Genomic DNA, 8,673 nt, shown 5'->3' on the forward strand with positions numbered 1-8,673 from the left:
TATTATTGATGTCCAGCCCTAGCTGCTGGTGTATCAGAACTGAGGCCACTCTTGCTTCCCATAGCCACTTCCAGCCAATGGCAGGAGGGCCATTCCTGGAAGACAGGGTTTCCTCTAGTGAGTATCTTAGTTTCCAGGACTCCCTTTAGACCTTGCTGACTTTCTTAGAACTACACTACAGTCTATGACCTTTATTCCTTCCCTCCTTCTTTCTCTCACTCCCTTCATTCCTCTCTTCCTTGCTTGCTTTCCATGTCCTTCACAGGGGCCAGTCAGGCCTGCATCATAGTCTAATGGCCCTCCCATCCTCCTCCTGCTTCTTCCACATTACCCCTCACTGAGAATTTCTCCAATAAATCTCTTATACCGGGGCTGGGGTCGTGACTCAGTGGTAGAGCACTTGTCTAGCACATGTGAAGCACTGGGTTCCATCCTTGGCATGACATTAAAAAAAAAAAAAGTTATTAAAAAAAAAAAGGTTTAAGGGCTAGGGCTATAGCTCAGTGATAAAGCACTTGCCTACTGTGTGTGTGACACTGGGTCTCAATCTTTAGCATCACATAAAATAAAAAAATTAAATAAAGGGATCGTGTCTATCTACAAATAAAATAAAATAAAAATGTTTAAAAAAGATCTCTTATACATCTATACCATTTTTACCAGCTGCTTCTCAAAGAACTTGAATTAAATAATTATTTAACTATTTTGCATGTGTAGTTTAGGACCAAATAACATCATTTCTGAATTCAGGGGAGAATGTTATTCATTAGGAAGGAGAGGAACTAACAATGAATATATATGTATTTTATACACACACACACACACACACACACACACACATTCTGTTGAGCAATTAATTCTGTCAATCTACACAATTAGAAAAGTATTTCACTTCTGAATAACTTAACGTCTCTAGAGCAAGGACCTATATTTTGTAATAGTTATTGGAAGAGCCAAAAAGAAAGAGGTAGAACGAGTCGATTCCCATGCTAGGTGGAGTGCAATGAGTTTGCAGAGCAGGCTGTGCAATCTGGAAACCACAACCCTGCCTCAAGGCTTGGCTAGAGGTGATTAGGCTTTGAGAGATAGGTTGTCCTTTGTTATCTGTTCACTCATCCATACATTGAAGACCAGCGAGTACCCACACTGGTGGGCCCTGGATGTAACAAAGGTTAGACAAGAGCGTTTCCCTAAGAAGCTCAAGCCTATGGGGGAAGATAGTCTTGGAAACAGGCTGGTGATATGTCCTAAAACAGAGATATGAATGACTTGGGTAGCTAGAGAAGAACGTACCATTCTGCTTGGCAGGTGGAAAATCATTTAAAGGGGAAGCTGAAGGACAGTGAAAACAGTGGTGTGAAGGTTGATCCGACAGTGAAAACAGTGGTGTGAAGGAGCTCCATTCAGAGTTTTAAGGGGTCCCTGAGGCCCTGCAAGATGCTTCTGCCTACCTCCTTGGCACCACATTGCACCACTCTTGTTGGCCTTGCTGTAGGCCCTTGGCCTTCTCTCCTTCCTCCAGAATGCCAAGTTCCTTCCCACTCATACTGTCCATCCAACTACTAACTCCTCCCCTAGCACTTACTGTGGGCCAGATGCTGGACATAAAGTGAGCAAGGTGAACAAGGTATCTGCTCCCCTGCTTCTTATATTCTGGTGGGAGAGGCAGAAGATAAACAAGTAGCAATTTTTAAAAGTATTTTCCAATAATGTATGTGGAGAGGAGACTAAAACAGTAATATCATGGAAAAGATTAGGCAACTGCTTGAGGTTGGCTCCCAGTTCTTCTTCCCTGACCTCCGATTTCGGTGGTCTCAATAAATATCAAATACCTCTAGACCAAAAGTTCCTTAAGGGACAGTACTGAGTTGAATGTTGGGAAAGAACCTCACCAGAAGTTCAGCACGCTTGGAAAGAGGAATATGATGTAATCCTGACCTTTGAATCATCCTCAGGAACTTAAAGTCTAATTAGGAAGGTGTAGTAATTTCCTAGAGCTGCAGGAACACTATTATGAACTGGCTTAAGACAACAGGAATGTATTTGTTAGAGGTCAGAGGTCTGAAATCAAGTTGTCTTCAGGACCATGATGTTTCTTTTTTTCTTTTCTTTTTTTAAATATTTTTATTTTTTTTAGTTTTTGGTGGATACAACATCTTTATTTTATTTGTATGCGGTGCTGAGGACTGAACCCAGCATAAGAATCCTCTCCTCTTTTCACCCATTTATTTACCTGTTTATTATTGGTGATAATCTATTATCACTAGTATGAATTATTCCCAATGGTTTATAATGTATTGACATACTTAGTTATTTTGTTGTTCAAATTGTCCTAGATCTGGCTTATCAGAGTCCTATCAGCAGACTCAGGTGTCTGTGACATGTCTTGGGCATTACTATTGTTGTTTTAAATTAACATGAATTTCTAATAATAAATTTTAGTATTACAGTGGAAATAGAAGGAAAATAAAGAAGATTTTTTGGTGCTAGGGTTTGAACTCAGATCCTCATATATGCTAAATACACACTGCACCACAGAATTATATCCCCAGCCTAAGCAAATGTTTTTAGAATGAAAGTTTTATCTAACAGAAACTCAGAATGTGGCCCCTTATTGTTGTTCAAATAGTATTGAACAGAATCGCTTTTGTTATAAAGGTTTTTTTTTTTTTTCAATAAGTAAACAATTCTTGAGCATTATGTATGTAAAATTCTGTTAAGGCACAAAGGGACAGTAACAGAATTTTAAGAGACTGTCTCCCTTACATTAAAGAGTTGATAATACAGTTGTAGACAGAAAAATCTCTTAGGGCTCTTTAAAAGTTTGAATACAAACGAAGGCAAAGCACATGTAAAGATAATCAGAAGTTTAATAAAACCCTGTGTCTTTGCCTTTTTGAGCTCCCCAGAGGCTGCTGAAAGCCTGAACTTCCTAGACTCCCCCATGCACAGGGAGGCTTCCGAGAAGTGAGGGGTGGACAGAAGACAAGGAAAAACATTTATTCCCCAGAAGCACATGGACATCTGCAAATCAGAGAGCTGACATCAGTGTTTGCTAGGGGTTTGGTTATCCTCTGAGAATCACCCCTTTCAGAGCTAAAGGACTGGTGGTTGCTGTTCTGGAACCCCTACCCTCCAGCGATCCTGTCTTTCTTATCTTCAGAGGTTGCAAAAGTCCTTAGTTGCCACTAATAAACTTCTTACTCAAATTACGTAGGTGACTTCCTATTTCCCTGACCTACAGCACATGACCCGTCTCTTATTTATTTGTCACACATTTATATAGCATTTACTATGTATGAGCCTTGAGCCATGCTTTACAAATATGAATAAATTAATCCCCATGAAGTGGGTATGATTACTTTTCTCTAATAGGCACATAGAGATTAAGTAACTTGTCTAAGGCCACAGAGCTAGTCAGTGGTAAATCTGTGGTTCAAGCTCAGTAAGTTTGGCTGTAGAATCTAAGTTTTTATTACAATTTTTATAAATAATATTATGTGACTGCATTAGTCTGCTCAGAATGCTATAACAAATCACGTACTTCAAGTATATTAAACAACAGAAATTTGATTTCTCTTTGTTCTGGAGACTTAAAGACCATGATCAAGATTCCAATTGATTCATTTTCAGGTGGGAGCTCTCTTGACTTGCAAATGGCCTTTTCTCAGGGTAAGCATGCAGACAGAGATGAAGAGTGAGAGAGGAGAAGGAGAGAAGAGAGAGAATGGAAGGGAAGGAGAAGGGGAAAGGGAAGGGAAGGGAAGGGAAGGGAAGGGAAAACTCTCTGATGCCTCCTCTTCTTATAAGGACACTAATTCTATTGGACCAGGACTCCATGTCTTGACCTCCTTTAACCTTATTAACTTCCATAAAGGTTTTATATCCAAATACAGTCACATTGGGAATTAGGAATTCAACATATGAGTTTTGAGGGCATACAAATATTCAGTCCATAAGAGAGACCAAAATAGCACCAAAGAACATCAGCTACTGTTGTTATGTTGTGTGGTCCTAAGTCTCTTTTTCCCTGAGCTTTGAATGAAATGCCTGGTTCAAATCTTCTTTTTACTTCTCTCTATTGTGGGGACTTTCTTAAATTATTTAATCTGGCTGAGCCTCAGGCTCCACAAATGAAAACAAAAATATCTCTTGCAACATAGTGAGTATTAAAATAACAATGCAAAATGCACAATCTATACCAGCCACTCAGTAGGTACTTGATATATCTTAGCTCCCTGGTTTGAATTTTCCTTAAAGGGTGGTCCTCAATACAGTGGATCTATTGTAGTTATTCTTTTTCACCAGCATTCTCATCTGTGAATGTTTGTTGGCTATAGTCATGTTGGAGGAGACATTGTAGTGTGGCTCACTCTTCCCCATTCCATGCATTTGAGTAGGACTAATTCTGTATATATTACAGACTAGGAAGGTAGGGACCATATCACCTAAATTATTGTACAGCTTGCAGTAAGTGCAATATACAATCTTTCTGTTGCTTCCTGGAGACATTTGATTTTCTGGAGGCAGGGTGAAGGTTGGCTTTGTTAATGTGGATCACAGCTGAAGCAGTACAATCCTAGAGCTCAAAGCAGGGCAGCACCTTCCAGATTCCCTGGCTTCTTTATGGTAACCAAAGAGAGAGCAACTTTATAGGGCTAGTTTCTTGTTCTGGGGTTCATTATGACTGCTCTACCAGGGTCTGCTTCTCCAGCATTAGCAATGGTTTTGCATGCTCACATTCCTGTATAAATCCCTTTCTGCTTCAATGTGTTTAAGTCACTGCTATCTGAAGCTGAAACTGATTCAAATACTCAGAAAATGGAGAAAAAATTTTATGGCACATTTGGATATAAGCTCCATGGAAATCGAACTTTTCCCTTTCATTCACTGTGGTACTCTCAATGCCTAGAACAGTACCTGGCGTGACTCAATAAATAACTTTTAAATAATAATTGTTAAGTAAATTTCTGTTCTCTTAACATTTTTTTTTTTTGCATTGCACATTACCCAAAATTTAGCAACTTAAAACAATAAACATTTATTTAGTTTCCATGGTTCAGGAATCTGGGAACAGCTTAGCTAGGTAATTCTGGGTTGAGGATACTCACAAGGTTGACAGTTGAGAATTCCTTTGGAAGCTCACTCCTGTGGCTCTTCTATGGAAATTGGTTTTGCAGTTCCTTAAAAATTAAAAATAGTATTGCTATATGATCTAGCAGTTCCACTTGTAGGTAAATACCCAAACAAATTAAAAACAAGGTTTCAAGGAGATAGCTCTCTTCCTATGTTCAAAATAGCCTAACCATAATAGCTAAAAGGGGAAGCCACCAAATGTCTATCTGTAACAGATGAACAGATAGATGAACAAAATATGGTATATACCTATAAAGAACTATTATTCAGCTTTAAAAATTAGGAAGAAAATTCTGACATATGCTACTAGATGAATGAACCATTGTTACGATTTATACATGAGGTGTCCCCCAAAAGATCACATGTGATACAATGTGACAGAGTTCAGAGGGGGAACGATTAGGTTGTAAGAGCCTTTAACTAATTATTGAATTAATCCTTGGTGGGATTAACTGAGTGGTGACTGGAGGAAGGTGGGGTGTGGCTGGAGGAGGTGGGAATTGGGATGTGGCTCTGGGGTATATATTTGTATCTGGTAAATGGAGCCCTCCCTCTGCTCCTTAATCACCTTGTGAGCTACTTTCCTCTGTCACACTCTTCTGCCATGATGCTCTGCCTCACCTAAAACCCCCAGAAATGCAGCCAGCCTTCTATGGACTAAGACCTCTGAAACCATGAGCCCTTAAATAACCTTTTTCTCCTCTACAATTGTTCTGGTTGGGTCTTTTAGTCACAGTGATGAAAAACCTGACTAAGACAACCATGAAAGTTTTTTTTTTTAAAACAAATTTTTATTGGTGCATTATAATTATACATAAAATGGGATTCCTTATGCCATATTTATACATGCACATAATTTGATCAATCTCATTCCATATTACCTTCCCTTTCCCTCCTCTCCTACTTTTTTGTGATCTGTTTGCTCTGCTCTATTTTTATTTATTATTATTCTACCTAGTACATTACAATTATACATAAAGGTGGGAAGCCGTGTGGTATATGCATACATAGACATAGCATAATTTGATAGATTTCATTCCTCAGTACTTCCCAGGCCCTACATCCCTCCCTCCCTTTTGGTCCCCTTCTCTACTCTAGTGATCTCCCTTCTATTTTCATGAGACGATAAAGACGGTACTAAGCAAAATGAGCCACACACATTTTGTATTTCATACAGATGCTGTATGAATCCCCTCATATAAATTACCTTTAATAGTCAAACTCAAGAGACAGAAAGCAGAATGGTGGCTGTGAGGGGCTGAGGGAGGGACGGGCAGGGGGAGGTTTTGTTGAATGGGTATACAATTTTACTTTGATGTGATTAAAAAAAGTCATGGATGTGGACAGTGGTAATGGTTGCACAACAATGTGAATGTAAATGATCCTATTTGAAATTTTTTCTTTTCTTTTTTGGTGCTGGTGTTGAATCCAGGGCCTCGTGCATATGAGGCAAGTGCTGTACCACTGAGCCCCGCTTTCAGCCCCAAAATGGCTTTAATGATTTTCTGTTATGAAAAGAAATAACAGGGAAAAAGGCACATCTCCTATTTTTTGCCATTTTTGTTTGGCTTAGAAGTTAGTACTAGATCTAGCAGACACTCAGGGAGAGAGAAGTTTACCTTCACCTGGTAAGGGGAAGAGTATCCAAAGATTTATGGCTATACATTTAAAACTACCATGCCCATTAAAGGCTTTCATTCCAAAATAGACATCATTCATGTAAAAATAAAATAACACACGAACAAATTGCTAAAGGTGCTTGTCATAGACTTTTTAAGTGGTGGCCTGTTTACAAAAACTGACCCATAAAGTAAAGAGAGAATTTATCCTTATGTTGTCACTTAGTACTTAGTGTTTATCTATTTACACATCTGGGACATGAAATCAGAATGGGTTTAATGGAGTAAAATGCTGGTAAAGATTTGTATACATGTGAAATACTTCACTCAAACTCAGTAAGTTCTGATTCTTTTAGAAAGAAGATTTAATCGTAACGATTTCATATCAAAGGTAAATCCCTAAAGAACTGCACTTGAAGTTGTAGCCACCCGATATACAAAATTTGTAACAAAACTTGTAATCTGCATTTTAGTTGAATTGCTAAGGGATATACAGACAGACCATATTCTGGAGGTTTCTTTTTTATTTATATTAATTTATTTATTTTAATTTGTTATACATTACAGCAGAATGTATTTCTATTCATAGTACACATACAGAGCACAATTTTTTATTTCTCTGTACACAAAGTACAGTCACACCATTCTTGTCTTCATACATGTACTTAGGCTAATAATGTTCATTTCATTCCACCATCTTTCCTACCCCCATGACCCTTTTCTTCCCCTCCCTCCCCTTTGCCCTATCCAAAGTTCCTCCATTCCTCCCATGGAGGAATGTATATATATATCCATTGTGTATATATATACAGTTTCTTTATCCATTCATCTATTGAAGGGCATCTAGATTGGTTCCACAATTTAGCTATTGTGAATTGTGCTGCTATAAACATTGATGTGGCTGTGTCACTGTAGTATGCTGTTTTAAAGTTGTATGGGTATAAACTGAGGAGTGGGATAACTGGGTCAAATGGTGGTTCCATTCCAAGTTTTCTGAGGAATCTTCATACTGCTTTCCAGATTGGTTGCTCCAATTTGCAGTCCCTCCAGCAATGTATAACTGCCTTTCCCCCCACATCCTCACCAACACTGACTGTTTGTATTCTTAATAGCTGCCATTCTCGCTGGAGTGAGATGAAATCTTCGAGTAGTTTTGATTTGCATTTCTCTAATTTCTGGAGATGTTGAACATTTTTTCATATGTTCTCCTTTGTTCTTGGATAGGCAGAATTAGTATTGTCAAAATGACCATACTACCAAAAGCACTATACTGATTTAATGCAATTCCAATCAAAATCCCAGGGACATTTCTTATAGAAATTCCTCATAGAAAAAGCAATCATGAAATTCATCTGGAAAAACAAGAGACCCAGAATAGCCAAAGCAATCCTTAACAAGAAGAGTGAGGCAGGTGGCATCACTCTACCAGACCTTAAACTGTACTACAGAGAGAGTAACAAAAATCACATGATATTGACACCAAAACAGACTTGTAGACCAATGGTACAGAATAGAGGACACAGAGACAAACCCACATAAATACAGTTATCTCATACTACACAAAGGCGCCAAAAACTATATATATATATATTTGTTTTTCCAACAAACGATGCTGGGAAAACTGGAAATTGATACACAGCAAAATTAAATTAAGACCCTATATCTCACATGCACAAAACTCAACTCAATGTGGATCAAGGACCTAGGAATTAGACCAGAGATCCTGTGCCTAATAGAGGAAAACATAGACCCAAATCTTCATCATGTAGGATTAGGCCCGACTTCCTTAACAAGACTCCTATGGTGCAAGAAATAAAATCAAGAATCAGTTAGTGGGATGGATTCCAGCTGAAAATCTTCTCAGCAAAAGAAACAATCAGTGAGGTAAAGAGAGAATCTACAGAATGGGAGCAAATTT

Source organism: Callospermophilus lateralis, chromosome 13 (assembly GCF_048772815.1).
Source record: "Callospermophilus lateralis isolate mCalLat2 chromosome 13, mCalLat2.hap1, whole genome shotgun sequence".
NCBI classification, from domain to species: Eukaryota; Metazoa; Chordata; class Mammalia; order Rodentia; family Sciuridae; genus Callospermophilus; species Callospermophilus lateralis.